Genomic DNA, 21009 nt, shown 5'->3' with positions numbered 1-21009 from the left:
CATTATCATTCATCACCTGTAATCACCATTTGCAAACAGCTGGGAGGAAAGGGAAGACACAGTATAAGTCCAGGACAAGGAATTTCTTTTTAACCAAGTAAAGCCAGGGCTGTACATATTGCTTCTGCTCTCATTCCACTGGTTAACACTTCGTCATATAGCTGCACTGAGTTAGTTTTATGGGAGGTTAAAAATATAATCTTTAGTTGATCAGCTATGTGCCCAGAAAGAGAATGGATGTGATAAGACAATCAGGACTCTCCATCATGACACTATATAAGATAGTCATATTATTATCCCTGTTGTACAGATTAAAAAAAAAAAGGCAAAACAAAACTGAAGCAGAGAGAGGTGAAATAACTCGTCCAGGTAAACTAAGTAAACAACCCTATGGTAGTCCATAGGGTTTGCTCTTACCTATAACACTCTTCTGCCCTCTCAGAGTCTACTGTATGTTGTGATCATTTACTTTTTTTCTCTCCACTGTGCTATATTAGCTCCTCGTTGACAAGATCCCACTGATCTTTAAATCTCCTGCATTGTGGCTTTGCATATAAAGGGTGTGGCGGTTAGTTCTTAGTTGCAAGGGAAACAGTTGCAAACTCTAGCTAGTTTAAGCAGAAAATAAAGGTAGCAAAAGGTGTGAGTAGCACACATACTCTTCCTGAGGACCAAAGAATCAGGTTGAAGGTTATAGAGACTGAAGCAATGTGCAAATCCTACCACAGGATGGTCCTGTGAGATTACCAGATGGAGGCAACACCACAGCTCACTGCTGCACAAACTAGCTTGTAGCTGAACCCTGGCCCTGGCTGCCTCTGGATGCCCATGTCTTTGCAGTTACATACCCCAGAATGAATTTGTATAGCACTAGCTTAGGTGGGGCACCAGTGTCTGAACTGGGGTGTCACATGTTTCTGATTGGGGTGGCCTCTACCACTCTCCCACATGCTGGTACCTGGCTGCATGGAGGGTGGGAAAGAGCTTGTCTTCTGTCATGAGAAGGACAGGACTCAAAGAGATAGAGAATTTCTCAACATTGGAAGGATGTTCCAAGGAGTAGGGCAGTCAAAAATATATTAACTGTCTACCCCATGGGGGCTTGAATAAGGTGTTTTCTTCCTTCTAACTTACCTAATCCTTTTTTGCCCGAGAAGTAGATTGTCTGAAATATTGAGATGACTTTCCAGTGGCTGATTAAGAAGAAATTTTTAGAGTTCAAAGAAACCTCAGAAGTTTCCAATTCTACTTGGTCTTTTGGCATCGATTTAGTAGGACACGGACAAAGGTAACCTAGCCCATTTAGCTGCTATAAGAAGTAATTAGCAACCTAAATGGTGCCAGAAGTTTTAAACGGATTCTTTTTGTCCTCTTCACCTCACTTATAAAAAAAAAAAAAAAAAAGCAGTGAGGTTTTTCTTCCTGTCGTTTCATCTACAGCCTACTGATAGCTACATACTGATTGTAAAGTTTCACTACTCTTGTTGATGTTTCACTAATTTATAAATTCATCTAAGAGAGAAAATATTAAATGAATGAAGGAACAAAAAATGTTCTTTGAAAACATTAAGTGTTTAAGATAGCGATTATTGTTATGCACAATACCATATTATCAAGGTATAATAAAATGAGATTAATCAACTAAACGTATTCTAATAATCTGTTATATTGAGCAGAAACTTGGAGATACAGCAAAATTCTAAAACTGACTGCCTGAGTTTGGGTTCCGCAAATAGCAGACAATGACTCAAGTATACGTAGTTGATTTGATCCAGGTGAAGAAATGAGACAAAGAAGGGAGGGAAGCCAATAAAGGAGGTGTTATCAAGGTAGCTATCAGTGTGGGAGGCTGAGCTCAATCCTACCCGAGGAACTTGGGGAGCCAGCTTAGATCTCACACACACCTCAGAGTTATCCTACCTAAGGAGTGAGGGAGTGCTTGAGGGCTGCTCCCAAGGAGTGTTCATTTTCCCGCCTGCTGACCATCACAAAGTGATGATGGTAAAGTTTCATCTGGCTGGTTCTAGCAGCAAGAGTTCTTGTCCTTAGGTAAAGAAATGGAGGTGCTGGAAGTTGGAAATCATGCTAGAGTAACTTGGTGAGTACGGGGACTGTGGGCAGGACACCAAGAGTGTCTGCTACCATGATTCCTAACTGAACTCTTATAACTCCACTTACATAAGATGTTGACCTAGTAGTTAATCTCTTTATCTGTTAGGAGAAATATGTTTCGGCCAAATGTTTTCTAAAGTTTCCGTGATATTCTTCAGTTTTTTCATTTGCTTAAACTCTGCGGCCAGAGTTAATGCTTGCTTGCTATTACAATATAAATGGAATGCCTAATGCTTCTTCTATGAAGGAAAACTCAAGTTCTAGGATATTATTTGTAGTACATGGTATCAAAATATCTGATTTCTTTTTTTTTTTAAAGATTTTATTTATTTGACAGAGACAGACACAGCAAGAGAGGGAACACAAGTAGGGGGAGTGGGAGAGGGAGAAGCAGGCTTCCTGCAGAGCAGGGAGCCCGATGCAGGGCTCGATCCCAGGACCCTGGGATCATGACTTGAGCCAAAGGCAGACGCTTAATGACTGAGCCACCCAGGCGCCCCAAAATATCTGATTTCTTAGTGGGATCTTTTGGGATGTTATTATGACTCTATCCCAGTACATTTTATTGCAATAATTTCCTAAACCATGGGTAAGAAAAGATGTTTGTTACATATTTATAGAGGCTCATTTTGGAGAAAGTGGATACTGGGAGATGTTACAAAAACATTTTTTCATAATAAGAAATCATTCTGGGCCTACAGGTTGACCAGAGAGCACAGATGTAAATGCTTGTCCAGGTGCTCCTTTCAGGGGCTGGATCATTAAGTTTATCAGATTCTTCCTCTGATGAACATCGGATCATGATTTTTGAGATGGGGGATATCTTTGCTTTGGAGCCAGAGGTGGAATGGCCATATGGTTCCCTTCTGGTGGGCACAGGCTCCATTCTCCTCCTGCTGAGCCAGTGAAATGGCTGCATCCTCACCAACCATCTGGCGGCTCCACCCTCCTCCCCCTTTTAGTTTCTGTCGGTCCTCTTCTGTACTCTTCCTTTCTTATTCTCTTTTCTCTTCCTTGTATTTCCTTCTATCGTCTGTCTTCTTGGCTTCTCCCTCTTTTTCTTCCTCTACCTCTCCTAGGGTTGGGATACTCCCCTAATCTGTTTCTTCCATTTTTACCAATTAATTTCAGTCCTGGTAACATCTGGAAAAACTCCCAGCTTAGTGCCAGGTTTTTTTTTTTTTTTTAAGATTTATTTATTTATTTGGGGGGGATAAGGGGAGAGGGAGAGAAGCAGACTCCCCACTGAGTGTGGAGCTGGAGGCAATGCAGGGCTCAGTCCCACAACCCTGAGATAGGACCCGAGGCAAAATCAAGAGTCAGATGCCCAACTGACTGAGCCACCCAAGGGGCCTCTAGTGCCAGTTATTTTTATCTGGGTTACATTTTCTTTCTTGGGTAAAGTGGTTGGGATTGTTCTGAGGCTTTAGAAAAACAAATAGACAAGAACTTTTTTGGTTTCTCTTATTATCTAGGGTTGCCAGATTTAGCAGACAAAAATATAGGGCACATTGTGAAGTCTGAATTTCAGATAAACAGCAAATAATTTTTTAGTATAAGTATGTCTTGTGTGGTATCTGGGACATACTTGTGTAAAAGTATTCATTGCTTATCTGAAATTCAGAATTAACTGGTCTATATTTTATCTGGTGGCCCTAGTCTTAACCCACTTTAAAATCTGCTTTTGCTTTTATTATGTCACTGGCCTACCAGCAATAACTGCAGTTCAATTTCCATTTCCAGCTATTAAGGCCAAAGAGATATGGGCATAATCTCATAATTTATGGTAAAAATGCAATTATTACAGATGTACTTCATCTGAAAAAGTTTTCCCTCGCCTTTTTTTTTTGAAACTGAAGTATTTCCAGGATTATGTGGAATAATAAAATGAAAAGTGAAATTATTATGGTGTCAAGTTGTGAAATGGAAATTAAAAAGCTATTATTAAAGGCAATTCTCATCCATCACATATGGCCTTTGTGATTACTTTGTGTGTGATCTTTTATACTCAAGGAATTTTGTATATTGTCTGTTAGAATACAGGTAATTTAATATGAGGTGCCTTGGTAGCTCAGTCATTTGAGCATCCAACTCTTGATTTGGGCTCAGGTCATGATCTCAGGGTAGTGGGATCAAGCCCTGTGTCGGGCACTGTGCTCAGTGAGGAGTCTGCTTCTCTCCCTCTCCCTCTGTCATGAAAAGACATTAGGAGGCATAGCTGATGCCAGTTGGAGGTAGACGCTCTGTGATGAGGGGGTGCTATCCTTCAGGTTGTAAATCAAAAGCCATTTTATAGTACTATGTCCCAAATAGGCAGACCACATGGGGTAGGAAGCCAAGGGCCAGCAGTAGGAACAGCACTGCTCTCCATTATTACCAACAACCCACTTGGGGACTTTGTGCTTCCCATTCTCACAACTTTTGGCCCTGTGGGTCTAGAAGTCCTTCACATACAGAGGATGTTTCTAATAGAGAGTATATCAAGATACCCACTAAACTTATTGCTATGGCTGCCATCTGGTCACTTAGGCTCCTTGTGCCAGTAGACCAGCAGACATACACAAGAGTTCTCACACTGCCAGATATAATCAACTCTACTCATTATGAGGAGGTAAGCCTGATACAAAATGGGGGTAGAAGGAATATAGTTGGTACTCAGGTGATCTACCGAGGCATCCTGTGGTTCTCCCACATCCAATTTTAACTGAAAATGGCCAAGCATAAGACAGTAAGGTGGAGCCCAGACCCTTCAGGATGTAGATCTAGGGCATTCCACCAAGCAAGACACTTAGTAAAAGTACTAGCCAAGGATGAGGGGAATCTAGAATTGGTGGTAAAGGAGGGTGGTAATGACCATCAGTTATAGCTTGGGACCAAATGCCACAGCAGAAATCTGCTTTCTTTTTCTAACCTTCCTTGTAGAAGCTTCCAAAGGAATTGTGACCAACTAGAATCCTGGAGAAGTTGTATCTAGATGGAATGAACTTAATGTGGGCAGCCAGTGGATCTGAGCACTGCATAGGATGAACTGTGGTAGATGCTGCTGGTGCTCCACTCAGATAACCTATACTAGACTTACGCACATATATTCTGCATTCATCAAGTCCCATGCTAGGATGCTTGGGAGGTTATATACTCCCTTCCTGGGGACAATGACAGTCTGTCATAGGCAGGACAACTCTATGTGATTTTACTCCAGAGCACCCCCTCCCCACCTCTATCTTCACACACACACACACACACACACACACACACACACACACACACACACACACACATCAGGCCAAGTGAGACTACCTGAGACCACATCCTTGCTCAACTCCTTCCCCCTCCCTATCCTGCCTCCCTCCTCCCTTATAGACATTTTCCTGAAGAGCATTCCCTCAGCAAAACACTTACCCAAGCTCCTATTGCAGGCTCTGCTGTTAGGGAACCTAACCTGATACTGTGTCATTTCTGACTCCAGGAGACAGAAACTATTTTTAAGTTGACTTAGACCAACTGCAAGACTAATTCAGGAATGGGTGGATTTTAGAAGAGAAGACCATCCCATGGTATAATTACAAGAGTTAAAAAAAAAATACCTCCTCTCCAAACAGATATTAAACCTACAGAAATATAGGTTAAGCCTAAACACTGGAGAAAAAAAAGAACTAACTGTTGATCTCAAAAACCAAATATTAATTAGCAATGACAGTGCTATTGTTTAAAATATTGTTAAAAACAGAGATATGTTGAAGAAATTTGATGTCTGAACAGTCAAGAATAAGTCTTCCAGTACTTTCTGAATTGGTCAGATTCTTAATAAAATAGTATACCCTATTTGGTTAACACAGAGTGTGGAGAAACTGGAGACCATGTATGATACAGTCTCCAAATTGACTGAAGTACAAACAGTAGGTTCTGTGTGTGTGGAAAAGATTTTTGGGGGGAGAGAAGTATCTTTTTCAGGGAGATTTTATCACCGACACTGTTTAGAATTGTCAGTGATCAAATGGTGAATAATAATAACCAAAATCGGACTCATTTTTAATGAGTTTTATGATTGTTTAAAAATTCTCTACAGACAATACAACTTCTATTGCACATGCCCAGGTGTTCTGCTCCCACCTCTCTGCTCTTGGCATGACAGTGATGCACACACATGACAAAAGACTGAGATAAAGTCACAAGAATGTTCGAGAATAGTGCTATGCAAGACACGGCAGAGAATTAGTGCTATGCAAGACATGGCCTATGTTATGTTGCTGGCTTATGACAAGGTAAGTACAGAAATTGAGAGTAAGATCTTAGCTGTTTCTTATAGCAATTTGATTTTGCTGATATCCAGTATTATCTTCTAGTAATTAATCTTCTTTGTATTTCACAGAACTACTGGTCTGTAACAATGCGAAAAATTTTTTTTAAAGATTTTATTTATTGGGGTGTCTGGGTGGTTCAGTAAATTAGGTATCTGCCTTGACTCAGGTCATGATCCTGGGGTCCTGGGATGGGGCCCTGCATTGGGCTCCCCACTTCTCCCTCTCTCTCTCTGCTGCTCCCCTAGCTTGTACTCTCTCTCTCAAATAAATAAATATAAAAATCTTTAAAAAAATCTTAAAATCTTAAAAAAAGATTTTATTTATTTGAGAGAGAGAGATCAGGAGCAGGGGGGAGGGGCAGAGGGAGAGGGAGAACACACTCCCCACTGAGCAGGAAGCCTGTTGCAGGGTTTGATCCCAGGACCCTGAGATCATGACCCGAGCAGAAGTCAGATGCTTAACCACTTACCCAACTGAACCACCCAGGTGCCCCACAATGTGAAAATTTTTTAAAATTATTCTTTACTCCAGATACTTTGAGAAAATTAGTTTATGTTTCCCATTGAAATACAAGATACAGGGTCGCCTGGTTGGCTCAGTTTGTTGGGTGTCTGCCTCCGGCTCGGGTCATGATCCCAGGGTCCTGGGATAGAGCCCCGCGTCGGGCTCCCTGCTCAGCAAAAGCCTGTTTCTCCCTCTCCCTCAGCCTGCAGCTCTGTCTGCTTGTGCTCTCTCTCCCTCTGTCAAATAAATAAATAAAATCTTTAAAAAAAAAGAAATACAAGATACACACGAAAGTCTCTTGATTAAACAAGATGGTGAATAAATTTGTGAATCTAAAAACGTACCAAATGGCTGGGCTTAAGAATGGACTAGAAGTCACTGAAGCTGATTATATCAGAACATAACATGTTATGTTAGCACAATTTTGAACATCAGACCCTATCCTGGAACAAACTTAATATGGTTCTCTCAGTGTAGAGCTTATTAGTATGAAGAAGATCAAGATGTGAATGTTTGGACAGCTGGTTTCATTATTTGTTTACCTGAAGGCAATAGATTGGAACCAGATAATTCCTTGGGAAGAGTGCTCACCTTGACTTCTTTCATCGGGCAGAATCTGGGTAATTGGAAGGATGCCAAGAATAAAATTAGTACTATATGGATGATAATGTGCAGAAAAGAGTGGGAGGGATTCAGTGTTAATTCCAGAGCAGTGATAACCGAGATGACTAAGGCAGTGTATAATGGAAGATATTTCTGATGCAAATAATTAGATGAATGAAAGCATCAATGTCTTAGTGACAGGGATTTCTTTCTACCCCAATTTTAGTCCTGATTCTCCCTTGGTTCTTTTGTTGTCTGAAATCTTCTTAAAACAGTTTGGCATTTCCTTTTCAAAAATGCCACCAGTCATGATTCAAGCAGCAACTTAGCCCCACAATGTTATTTTCTCTGTAGTAGAACACAGTGGAGAAGGTAGGAATGTTTATCACATAGGGGATTTTAAATCTGTGACTTTTATAATTTCTATGATAGATATTACAGGGTATAATTATTAGCCATCTTCACTTCATTATTCATCCATCCATTTCATATGTTATGGTGTATTAGGAAATAATCCTTTGGCAAATGAATGGACCAGATGAATAAAAAATAGATCGGAATAAATTTAAGTCTGAGGAATGCTAGATATTCTTGCCTATGGTAAAAAGGAGAACTTTTTTCCTTTTTGAATCTATTATGTTTAAAAAACAGCCTAAGAAATCCATCGCTCCAATCATTCAGCAGTCAACTGGGCTAAAAAAATGGAGGTCCATCAGGGCCCAAATGTTTTATGATTAGAATGTCTTTAATGAACAGAGGCAGGTTTTACTGGCTTTTTGAAAAAGAGAGATCAGAGATATTTTTTACATAATCATATTTACTGCAAAAAACCACTTTTGATCTGATAACTCATTATCCAGTGTTCTGCCTATAGTCAAGTTGCTACTACGTCATAAAACACTGTCATATTTTTAATAAAAGTTATATTAAAAATGATTTCTATTAGATAGGTATCTCATGACCTTGTTCAACAGCTAGTTTCAGTGTATAATCAATCTGGCCTCCATGAAATTCTTTGTATGCCTAGCTTGAATTTTTCAGGTAATCATCTAATCCCTTTATATAACTTCTCTTTTTTTTATTTTTAAAGATTTATTTATTTGAGAAAGGGAGAGAGCGTGCACATGCGCTTGAGAGGGGGGAGGGGCAAAGGGAGAGGGAGCAGGGAGCCCAACTCCCCACTGGGCAGGGAGCCCGATTGGGGGCTCCATCCCAGGACCCTGAGATCATGACCTCAGCAGAAACCAAGAGCCAGTGGCTCAACAGACTGAGCCACCCAGGCACCCTCTATACCTTCTTTCAAGAATGACTTTGGTATGCCATGTGGCTGTAGGACAATGTATGGGACCCATATTCACAACTACTTGATAGTTTTCTGATTGAACTTGAAACTTGCTGGACTTTTCTTACCCATCTATACAACACAAGAGGCAAAGCAGGACTCTCCTGATGGAAGATGCAAAGCAGAACTTGGGGGAAGAGACAAAAGGAAATAAAGATGGTGGAGGTGGCTGTGTCTCCTGAGAGTTTAGACCCCACGGGAGGCTTTAAATCTCTAAGGTTTCCTGTCCATAATCCAATACTCCCCTGTAGCTAACGATTTTTGACAGTTTTTCATGTATTGTTTCCAGAGGGAACATTGCTCTTAACAATAAACACCATGTTATATCAAAAAAAGACCTGTAAAAATGGCAGGTGGGTGAATGTAGAACTTACCAGCTCACTTGTTAATTATCCCTGGAGAGGTAAAGTGTGGGTGAGCTGAAAAAAGCTTTTCAGAATTAAATTTCAAATGGCTGATAGATCTCCACAGACTCTGTCAACATGTAGGTAGTATAATATTTTCATTTACCATAACTTATGGAATTTTAAGAAAATGTTTTTAAAAGTATGCAGCATGATCTACTGAACATAAAATACAGGATCCTTTCTTCCCATTAACTAAGTTAGAGCTCTTTCATTTAGAGAACCTTAATAAAATATTCTAATTTGGCATTAAATGACACAATAAACTATTGTATAATTTTCTTTCTCCTCTTAAAGATATTGAAATCTAAGACGTAAAAAATTGTTGGTAATTGTCATCAGTTAATTGTTATATGAGGCTCTACAAATGAAATTTATGTGGGATTTACCCCCATATACTTTAAGAAAAAATACATAGGTTCAAATATTAAATGTAGTAGAAAGGTTGATTTTTGGAGACCAGGGACTCTGGAATTCCTAACTAATCTTCCTCAATTTTGATATGTAAAATCACAGTTAATCTCTATTTTTATTCCTTTTTTTGTTTGCTTTATTTTTGTTTTTGAAAATTAAACCTTTAAATGAGTCCAGATTTCTCCCTACAAACTTGGATTGAATGCAGTATATAAATATCTTATATAGTATCTCATTGAAGGATGATTACTATACTTAATATTTCTCTTGATTAATTTAATTGCTGTTTGTCACTGTTATTTCATATTAACTAAATATAAATGATTGCATATTATTTTTATTACACTTATTATATTTATAGAAAACAGCACAATCTGTATTAGGAACTTTTACAAACTTTAATAAAATGCATTTTAAATATACTATAAAATATGTTTCACTTTTTTCTTTTTTTTAAAGATTTTATTTATTTATTCATGAGAGACAGAGAGAGAGAGAGAGAGAGAGAGGCAGAGGGAGAAGCAGGCTCCCAAGGAGCAGGGAGCCCAATGCGGGACTCGATCCCAGGACCCTGGGATCATGACCTGAGCCGAAGGCAGACGCTTAACCATATGAGCCACCCAGGCGCCCAAATATGTTTCACTTCTTTGTGAAAATTCCAAACAGAAAGAAGTGTCAATGAAAACTAAATTCAATCTGTGTAAATTTCCTTTGTTATTTATTTATTTATTTATTTATTTATTTATTTATTTATTTGAGAGAGAGAGAGAGAGAGAGAGAGAGAGAGAGAGAGCACAAGCAGTAAGGGCAGAGGGAGAGAGAATCTGCAGCGGACTCCAAGCTGAGTGCAGAGCCTGACATGAGGCTTGATCTCACAACCGTGAGATCAGGACCTGAGCCAAAACCAGAAGTTGGTCGTTCAACCGACTGTGCCACCCAGGCGTCCCTCCTTTGTCACTTAAGAAAAATTAATGATTGAGCCAGTTCATTCATTTATCACATTTGAAGTCCAGCACTTTTTTTTCCATAATGAGAAAGAAATGCCCATTTTTCTTAGCTAAACAATTTTTGCATAGAGCTTTTTAAAATTATTATTAAAACAGAAATGGTAGACTCTCGGGCATGGCAAGCATACTGTTGGTCCACTTATAGCTACCTGTGTGTGTTCCCTGGTTTCAGTAGTATTTGAGCACAGCAGTCCCCTCTCACTAGAAGTGAGGAAGAGTGGAGATCTCTTAAAGCGATGGTGGGAACAACATGCACCTCTGCATGGAATGAATGCCTCCCAGCATCCAGCACATAACATGGCAGAGGGCTGGGAAGCCCAGACCCACCTGCTGCTCTGGTCCAGCCAGTCTCCTCCAGGAGGAACCATACCAAAAGCAGGTCAAAAGTAGGGGCAAATCATATGGTGAAGAGCAGCATGGTCTCCATTCCCTGCTGGAGCTCGTTCCTTCTTACTCTTTGCTGCTTTTAATTCCATATTAACAGAGGCTGCACCAGTGGCCACATGGGCTGGAGGTGGCAGGAGAGAAGGGATGTGATGAGGGATCACATCTACTCTGCCCAGGGAATGTATCACTGTGGCCCAGCTTGAAAAATGGAGATGTACTCTGCATTTCCTACATTCAGTACCTAATGTAATATCAGGCACACATCTTGTGTTATCCCAGAAGTCAGTGCTAGCAGATGGCACTAGCTTCCAGATTAATAAACATTACCATCTCCTTAGACATCAATTCAGATAACTCAGTGTTTCTAAACTTGAAGGTTCTAGGTGGCCAAGAGACCTCCTTTTAGTGGGTGGTTTTTCTTTGAGAATTTTATTGTCTCTTGAACAGATACAAAGATGAAATATTTTCAAGTGTAGGTCACTGGCACAGTTAACATATGTTGGGAAAATGAAAGAGCAGAGACTTACTTAGTTAAGGTCATTTGAATACAAAGAGCCTAAGATGAGTATCGACCGTAAATTCTCTCACCTATTCATCTTATGCTCATGTGTCATTTACAGGGTCTATTCCTGAATTCTAATAGTCACCTTTTACAGCAGTTTCATTGATTGTCTCTCATTTGTTTTCCAGAATGTGTGTTTTCTTCAAAAATACCTCATAAATCACTTTTACCCATTCTCCCATTTGGGCAGGATATGTTCTTCTCTAATGATAGATGTGGCACAATTTGTTCTCAGTCCAAATGACATAAAATTGGCTGTGAGCCATTGCTCAAGTTTCTATTTTTATATATCTCTCCTTAATTTCGTAAAGAATACCTCCTATGAACACAGCTCAGACTTCTGTTCTTAGCAAGATGCATGCAATACCTTAAACTTTTTTTTGTTTGTTTTTAGAACTATTTTTAGTTTATCTAATTTTAATAAACGTTGCATCTCATCAGGGTGAATCAGAATTTCTGAGGAATCACATCATCTCACAAAGGAGCATCTAACAAATCCTTAAACTGTTCTTTTACTTCTTAGGAATGACAATTATCTTGAACGCAGACTGCCATCACAGGCTGATGCTGCAAGGGGAAGCCCACTGATTCGCTGGCAGACTGTAGTCCTCTGTGAAGGGGAGCAGGTCTTTTGTTTGGGAGTTTGGATTTCAATTTATGCAGGGAGTTGCTAATCTGCCAATATCTGTTCTATAGACTCTGTGTACATATAAATAGGGTCTCCTCTCTGGTCTGACTACAAGAACTCTCCATCTCTCCTGTCTAGGATCAGGATGAGCTCTTCCCATGGACAGTGGCTGCTGGGCCCATGCTGCCTGTCTCCTTCTCTTTCTCCATCCTCTCTCTCCATCCCAACTGCTGCTTCCCAAAGGCCTAGACCAACTGTGCCTTGAGGCTCAGAATGATGAGGCAGGAGCCTACAAAGCATTTGAATAGACAGGCAAAATACCCTTCAACTTGCCAGAACCCCAGGGGTCTGATCTCAGCTCCTGTGTCCTTTGCAAGAAGAAGCAAAGCCCCAGATAATAATTTGAGTTTTGAGAAGGAACTTGCAATAAATGTGCATAAACCAACAATATTACCGATGATGCCTCTGGTTTCTAGGACTATTAGCACACCATTACGATTCACTTGTATAATTCCTATGAGAACTGGAGAGATCCAACAAAGGAAAAACAGAAAACATGGCTCTGTTTTCATATGACTTCCTTCATGGAGAAGAGATTTTCTAATTTCACTGAAGATTACCAAGAGCTGTCAACGTATTACAGATCCCATTACTCCTGAGCTCAGTTTATATCTCCCAGCCTATTTCCTATGTCTCAATGGCATTTTCCCTTCAGAAAGGGAAATTATAATCCAATTATAACATTTTCCCCAGTAGTTGTAAAGTGTTTCCTTCAGTTTCTGTCAACCGTATTTCAAGATGGAGAGCACTACCAGTATTTTGCCAGCCTGTTTGAAAGATGTAAGAGCAGTAGACAGATCACTCGGATAACACATAACATACTTCAAAAAGCAATATAATGGCTGCAAATGGTTCTACACCTACTTTCCTCAAAAATATGAGTAACTTCTATGAGACAGAAATGTCATTCAAAGGAAGCCAAGACAAAGTAATGGTGTATTTCGTAGTAAATTTTGAATATACTACATTCATGAAATATAATATTGAATTCTGGTGATACTATAAAAAAAAAATCCAGGTTAAGATGGAAGAATCTTTTTACTAAAGAGAAAATCTGATCTTTGGGAGATGTGCTTTCAGGTAGAATATTGTTTGCACTGTATTTTACAGAGGAGGATATTTTACATTTTGAAAGATTAATGTCATTTGATCTTCATGGTATGTAAGAAAAAGTAATAAGTGAATGGAATGGGCATTACTTATACTCCCAAATATGACACCCTAAATCTCACATTAGGCCACATCAAGCAGAACCAACAAGTTACAGATCTATCTAATTTCAGCTTCATACCACATTGGGCACCATTTCCTACAACCGTGGTGTTAACGTATTTTATGTTATGTATTAATCAGTGACATTCTTATGTGTCAGGCAGCCAGATGTACCCAGCAGGTTCCCATAGCCTAGCAGATGGTCCACCATTGAAACACACTGCAACACCTGTTCTTTAGGGGACTTCTAACCCAGGCCTTCTCCCTAAACTCAAGGAATTTTTTTTTCAACTTTGTGTGCAAGTCATTCTATGATCTTTTATTACACATACATACAAATTAGTATTTCATGTATCTGTTGGGTGTTGGGGAGGTAGAGTGGAAGAGAATGTTTTTGAGCCCCCAGTAGAGTGAGAAAGTGTGTGTTGTGGCTTGTAAGCAGATGAAATGGAGGGCAGGCTCCCTGGAGCTGCCCTCTGTTCACTGCACCATCTGCTTTGCAGCTGGGACAATAGCAGCGGCTGCGTTAGACAAATAACAGCCCTGTGGAGGGCCACCTTTAACCTAAAAAGCAACCAAATAGCCCCAGATGGTGGGTTAATGCCAATCCATAGCCTATTTAAGATGATTTGGGCAGCAAAATTGAGATAAAAGGATTTGATTTTTAAAAAACTTTTAAGGGACTAGGTCATTAAAAAAAAGCTCTTATCTTAGAATTTCATTTTTTTAAGACACAGGTTTACATATTTAGCTAAATTAGCCCCAGTGACACAAATAAAGGAGCCAGTTATGGATGCCTGAACTATTTTGATCATAAAGAACACTAGGAAGATCACTGGGAATTGTGGCAAAAATCATGCATAAAAATCCTTTGGATAGTTCTCTCTAAATTTTAGAATCTATAAATGACTCTGTTTACTAAAAGTATAATTACAGTTAGCTATACCATAGCCAATCAGTATTTTTACATATTCAACTGCAACTCAGAATTCAGGTCTTATTGTTAGTTTGAACTAGGACAAAATGGTAACCTATAATTTAAAATAGAACGCAGCCAAGACATAGTAAACACCAAAACTCAAAGTTCTTCATTAAAAGGCAAATTAATGAAAACTGAATTAGGCCACGGGGCAGAAGGAATTCTAATTGAAAAATGCACTAAAGAAGGTCGTTAGATTGACAAACAGGATGACTATCTGATTCTCAAAACCATAGCCAGTTTGACAACAATCACCACATCAAAAAGCTCTTGACTAGACATATAAAATGGAGGATGAAGGGCAAAGATGAAGGACTGCCAGAATTGAGGACAAATGAAAATCTCAGTAAGTCATTATATTTGCATACTTCTTCCCAGAGTCTACAGCTGTTTACAGCTGCCTGAGGTCATTTTAAACAAATCTACTCTCGAGGACATTTTCTAAAACCTTTCTAGTGAATCTTGGGAGTAGTCTGGGAAGGACAACAGTGTTGACATGCAGCAGTTCTAACATCAGCTTTGACTGTCTAGAACTATGGTCTCCTGGCCAGCCCCCAGGTGGATCTACAAAGCTGGGATTATCTGGGGGCTGCTATTTGGCAGGCTCATCGTTTGGTGCTGGGGATCCAGTGCTAAATCAGATATGTAGTCTCTGATCTGATGAGGTTGGAGTGAAAGTCAAGTTAGTAGAGATTAGGAGGAAAGAAACGGAACTAGAAGGATTGCCAGTCATTGTCATATCTCCCCACACCCTGTGCTTCAGGTTTGGGGTGAGGGAAGGGAGAGTGGGAAGGAGGAAAGAAGTAGAACTGAAGGAGTAAGGGAGGAAAGACTATAGATGCCAATAATAAGATATTCACAACTCAGAAATAATAATGGCTAACCCATTTTGAAAACTTACAGTGCCTGCCATGCTGTTTTTTTATATATACACCACAAATCTAATATATTTACATTTCACTATATATTATATATTTAATAACATATACTTAACAAATGTTTTTTAGGATGACAAACTCTAAAAACACTATGAAGAGTGACGTCCTGGTGTACTGATAAATGTTTAACAACCAGCTCTCTACAAAAAAAAAAAAAAGCCTGATTTGTAGCATCTGTCAATTTCCACGTGTAAATACTCCACCACCAAGGCCAATTTCAAGCAACAAATCTGATGTCACTGAACACAGGAGCTGGGTAGAGCTGCGGCCGCCACCATTCTATGCTTCAGTGTCATACAGATACAACAGATAGAAGTAGCTTCAAAAACACAGATAATGGTAAAATGTAGTAAAATAACTAGTAAGTGCTAAGTTTTGAGTATTACCTTTGATTTAACATGACTCATTTATTAAATTATATAATTTAATTTTTAATAGGGACTGTGTTTAATAGTGACATGCAAAATTTCCGAAAATTTAACAACTGGCTTTTGCAAACAGACATAAACCCTCAAGTCATTGTTTGTGAAGTAAGTACTCTTATTATCCCTACTTTACATTAACAGGAAACTGAGGGACAGAGTTTAGCGAAAGTTTAGTGGTTTGCCCAAGGTTCCATGATTTGTGAAGGGCTCAGCTGGGATAGCAAATTTAGGCTCCAAAGTTTTCCTGCTTCTCTGATGGGGAAGTATAGACTTACAACAGTCCCCAGGGGCCCCAAATTCACCTCTATTTACATTCTAATTACTGGTTGTGGCAAAACTATTTTGTAGATCTTTAGTGGGGAGGATAATTTTAGGGACAAATGGATGATTCTCCAGCCTAGATAGGTAGAAGACTGGTTAGAGGGACACCCCAAGAAGCTAAAAAGGATTGCTGCTTCTCTCCTCTGCACCCCAGCATGAGGCTGTGTCTGAACTCAGGCTAATATGCAGAATCTTGTGGAATATTCTTTGGGGAGAATAGCAACAAAGTTACTCTTCTTAAATTTATAGAAGTCATTTCCGGCTAAATGAATGAATTTATAGACTCATAATAGTCATTTAGGCTAAATCCATATTTTCTCTAGAATCCTCATAGACATTTCTGAGTCAGTCGTAATTCCAAATGAGAAAGACACAATATTTAGGGGAAGGAAATGTTACCATTCAAGCAAAGAGTTTGTTATGAGAATTAATTAAATATTGCTGGTCATAACCATTACTAACACTACAACTGACAACAGTCAATTACTTTCTGGCATGAGTTTTAGTGTTTCTCATTTTATGTAGATGTTTTGAGATAATAATTATTATTCTGAGATTTAGAACAGAATTATATATGTCCTATAGAATACTGGATAATTTCGAACAGAATATTAATATTAATCTTGAAGTTATGTATAAGATTTTTCATTATAACTGCACAATTTAATGATCTGCAACTGATAAAAGCAGTGACACCATTAAATTGCTTTTTTGTTATGACATTTTGTGATGAACTAATTCATAACTTTAGGCTCATAAAATGAATATTTCAGTGAATTAATTTTATATTTATAACCTATGATCTTGGACTGCATATTTATGAAACTCAGGCAAGTAAAAAAAAATCCATATTCATTTTTGACAAAAATGTAAATCATTTCAAAAACTATTTGAAGCAAATAAAGTACAAGAACATTAATTGCTTGGAGGCTAATTCATTTGGGTTACGAATTTATACATTTATGTGTCTCCTGTGGTCTCCATGGCAACAACAATAAAACAAGTTACCAGAAGAGGTTCTCTTAATCCCCATAAAAGAGGTTAAGGCCCTTTTATGACATATTCAAATTTAAGCCATTAAATCAAATTTATATTCAGTCAGCTTCAAAGATTAAAAAGGTGATCAATACACTTGAATGTAATTTTCAACAACCAGCAACCCAATTACCAAATTCAGTGCTAGGCACAAGTGTCCTTCATGGCATAAGGCTAAAAACAATGTTTTAATCTATTGCAAATATCACTAAACTATGCATTAGTACATTTGCTTAATGAACCCATAACCTTACTAATTTTCTTGTCCAGTTTTTCAGTTTTCATTCTACTAATGAATATTGGCCACATCGATCATGAACTCTCTGGCTGTCAGAGGTGGAGGCCAGGTCACACTAGAGGCACTGGAAAATGGATTCAGAGGAGAGCTGGAAAGATGGCAGTAGAATTCTCATTATGGCATTGGGCACTGCCCTCAGTGGAGTCAGGTAAATCTGAGCCTTTGCTTCAGCTACTGGATGTCCATTTTCCCTCTCTCATGCCTCTACCCAACCACTGTCTGCTCTAAAGCCTCTGGGAGCCATATAACATGTGAGGCCTCCCAGGGACAGATTTCACTAGAGTCTACTCTAAAGGTTCAAAGATTAGGCATGGTAGCAGGGCAAGGCTGTGGCTTGAAAATCCTGCAGTCCCAAACTCAAATTGCTTCTGCACAAGATAGATGTGAGAGTTGCTGAAAGTAACCTTTTTCATAGGATTACTACCATGGACTTGGCAAGGTCTGCCACACGTTCAACAAAACCTTTCCTTTACCTCCATCACAGGGCTAGAAAACATTTCCCAGCCTCCCTTGCACATGACTCAAGTTACAGCCAATGGACAAGGGCCAAACCATGTAGACCATTTCCAGGCTTGTCCCACAAACTTCCTGTGTGATTCTCCACATCCTCAGTTCCTGTTTGCCTGCTGGATGCAGAGAATTCAGCAGAGAAGTCTGAGATCCTAGCAGATGGTGGAGTCCTACATGGGAAGGAGACGGCTTCCCTGAGTGGCTACACTGAAGGTTGTCCTCCAACCCAGAATATCCTCATTAGACTTTACTCGAGAGCAAAAAATAAACTTCTATTGTGTTAAGCCACTGACATTTTGAGATTTGATTGTCATAGCAGCTAGCTTTACTTACTCTAGAATATTGGGAAAGGGGAAGCAGTCTAATACAACATGAAATTTTTTATCTTCGATGCTTTTGCCATGGCTGCCTGATGCGTATTAGGTAACTAAAAATAGCTATTTTAGTAGGAAGACAAAAGGCATTACAGAGGTTCAGAGAAAGGGAGAAAGGTACGAATATATAAAATGTCTGACTCTTAGTGATTTACTGCATAACCATACACACACACAAATCATGCAAGACATAAAAAAGCAGGCAGTAATCTCTTCCTAAACAATTAATGGATAGAGTAGAATATTATCTAACAGCTAGAGGAAATAAGTAGGCTAAAATAATGTTACGCAGGGTGATTACATTCTAAATGCATGGTATTTTAAATTGTAAAATTTGAAGAGAGATTTCTTTTGACATAAGAAGTCTCTCAAAATTGCTGTAGGTAATCATGACCTCTTAGAAAAAAAGGAAAAAAGGAGCTTGTACCACTTATGAAAAATCAATTAATCAAGTAAGCGACAGTAAATAGCCATAAACCGCTAATTCCTAACATACTTCTGCTTATTTCTTTAGCTTAAGGAAATAGTAATATTAAAAAGTTGTCAGTAAAATTTATAATCAGTGTGATAGCAATTTTTTCTCCCAAATTCCTACAATAGTTGGATTCTTAAAAGTTTTATTAATTTATTTTGTTTTGCTTTTAGAAAAGTTCCGCATTATATACATTTGCAACTTATTGGCACATTTAAAATGTACTGCCATAGCAGACATTTAAATTTGACCAACATAAAGTTTGAATATTTAAAAGGAAACCAAAAGAGGAGTACTATTTTTGAATTTTCATTTTGCCTATTATAATTGGAAGATCTTCAAAATGAAAAATAAAAAACACTAAAATCTAGTTTAAATAATAATACAAGTAAGTATCATATTTAACATCCAAAAAACTACCAACATCCAATGAACTACTAATTGCCATTCTGATCTGTTTGCTTCTCTCCCTTTCCTATTTCAAAGGATAAGCTGATGGTTTTGAAAGCATCTTCTAAACTATAAAGCATTTTATGAATGTAATATAAAATATCATCATTCAATCTAGATGATTTGAGGATAATATCATAATTTAACAAGTAATAAAGACATATGAGATTCAAGCTTCCTTCTGTTGGCCTGCACTCCCACCTTCACATCCAAGAACATGAAGATTTGAAGATGCTCCTTCTTTGATTCAAATAACAGCTGTGTAGGTATGGAATATCACCTTCACACATCCCCCCCAATCTTTTCTTTTTCCAAAGAAGAAAACATATAAAAGAAACACAAGGATAAAGACACTCAGTAAAACTTTACAATTAGAAGGAGGACCAGCCATAGCCCTGTGAAATTTCTACGCCCCATTTCAGATTGATGTAACAGTCACATATTGCCACAAAGCTTAACATTAACCAATATTGTGTCTAAAGTCTCTCCCTTTTCCCATTACAGTGTATATCTTTAAGACTGTTATTAAGTGTTATTTAGGAAATTTTAAAAAATGCTTCTTTGATGCCTTATGTCAGCTAGAGGCTTTAGAACATGGTGTAGTTTTCTGAAGATAAACAGAATGGATTGCAAAATCTATTAATGACTGTGTCATTTGATTTCATTTTATTTTCTAGATGTGGTCATCAACACCACTATAATATTATTCTTGTCAATTACGCTGTTGCAGGGAACTTAAAAATTTTTGGTTAGTGTGGGAATTCACTGTGCCTGGATAGACAAAATCTAACTTGTATATGCCACCCTGGATGGGACTAATTGAAAAGCAAAGGACGAGTGCCCCGAACGCTGGGCCTCCTTTGAAGTTTCTTGGCTGAAAGCGGTCAGATTCTTACTGCGGCTCAAGGTTCTCATCTAGGGAGTCAATGTTTAAGTTTTGAAGAAAAACAGGCCCCTGTGGTGGTCATGTACCTCACGAACTCCTTGCCTCCTTGCCCTTTTCACACGCTGCCCCATATATTATTGTCCTGACCATTAAGGTTACACTTTCCTCCCTGCTTTGTGGTTGTGCCTGGTGCGTTGATAAGACCCCAGTAAAAGTGGAGACAAAGCTTGTCTTGAGGCCTTTCACCACTAGAGTATCTGGTCCCCAGGCCTCTCCTTTCTCCTACTAAGGTGCCTGGAGTAATCTTTTCATTTGCCATCTCAGGGTTTGCTGGCCAAACCTGATAGGTTAGAGAAAGATCTATAAAACAATGGAAAAATTGTCTTTCATTCATAAATTGCCTTTTCCTGGCATACAGGTATAATGGAAAGGAGGATCTGAGGGAATAGATTAAATGTGATGAATAGGAATTGGGTTCAAATGGTCACTAAATGGGAAAAGAGAGAAGAGGTTGGGCCTACCTACTTGTAAAATCCTTAATAAACTTTTTATTTTGTAAGGTCTTTAAGGATTAAGCTCACAGATATTCATGTGACATCTAAAATATTAGAAAATTTCTAAAGTCAACACATGTCTAAAACTAATGATAGCATAGTTAATCCTTCCAAAAAGATTTAAATATTCTCCCTGTGCTGAGAGTCTGTTGTTAATCCCTCAGCCTCTGGAATCCAACAAGCCTGGTTTGAATCTGACCTCCTCCAGCTGCTGTGAGGATGACACAGCAA

Source organism: Eumetopias jubatus, unplaced genomic scaffold, assembly GCF_037043125.1.
Source record: "Eumetopias jubatus isolate StellerSeaLion01/CBP00866 unplaced genomic scaffold, mEumJub1_p1.0 scaffold_7, whole genome shotgun sequence".
Lineage (NCBI taxonomy): Eukaryota > Metazoa > Chordata > Mammalia > Carnivora > Otariidae > Eumetopias > Eumetopias jubatus.
This window is presented reverse-complemented; position numbering follows the sequence as displayed.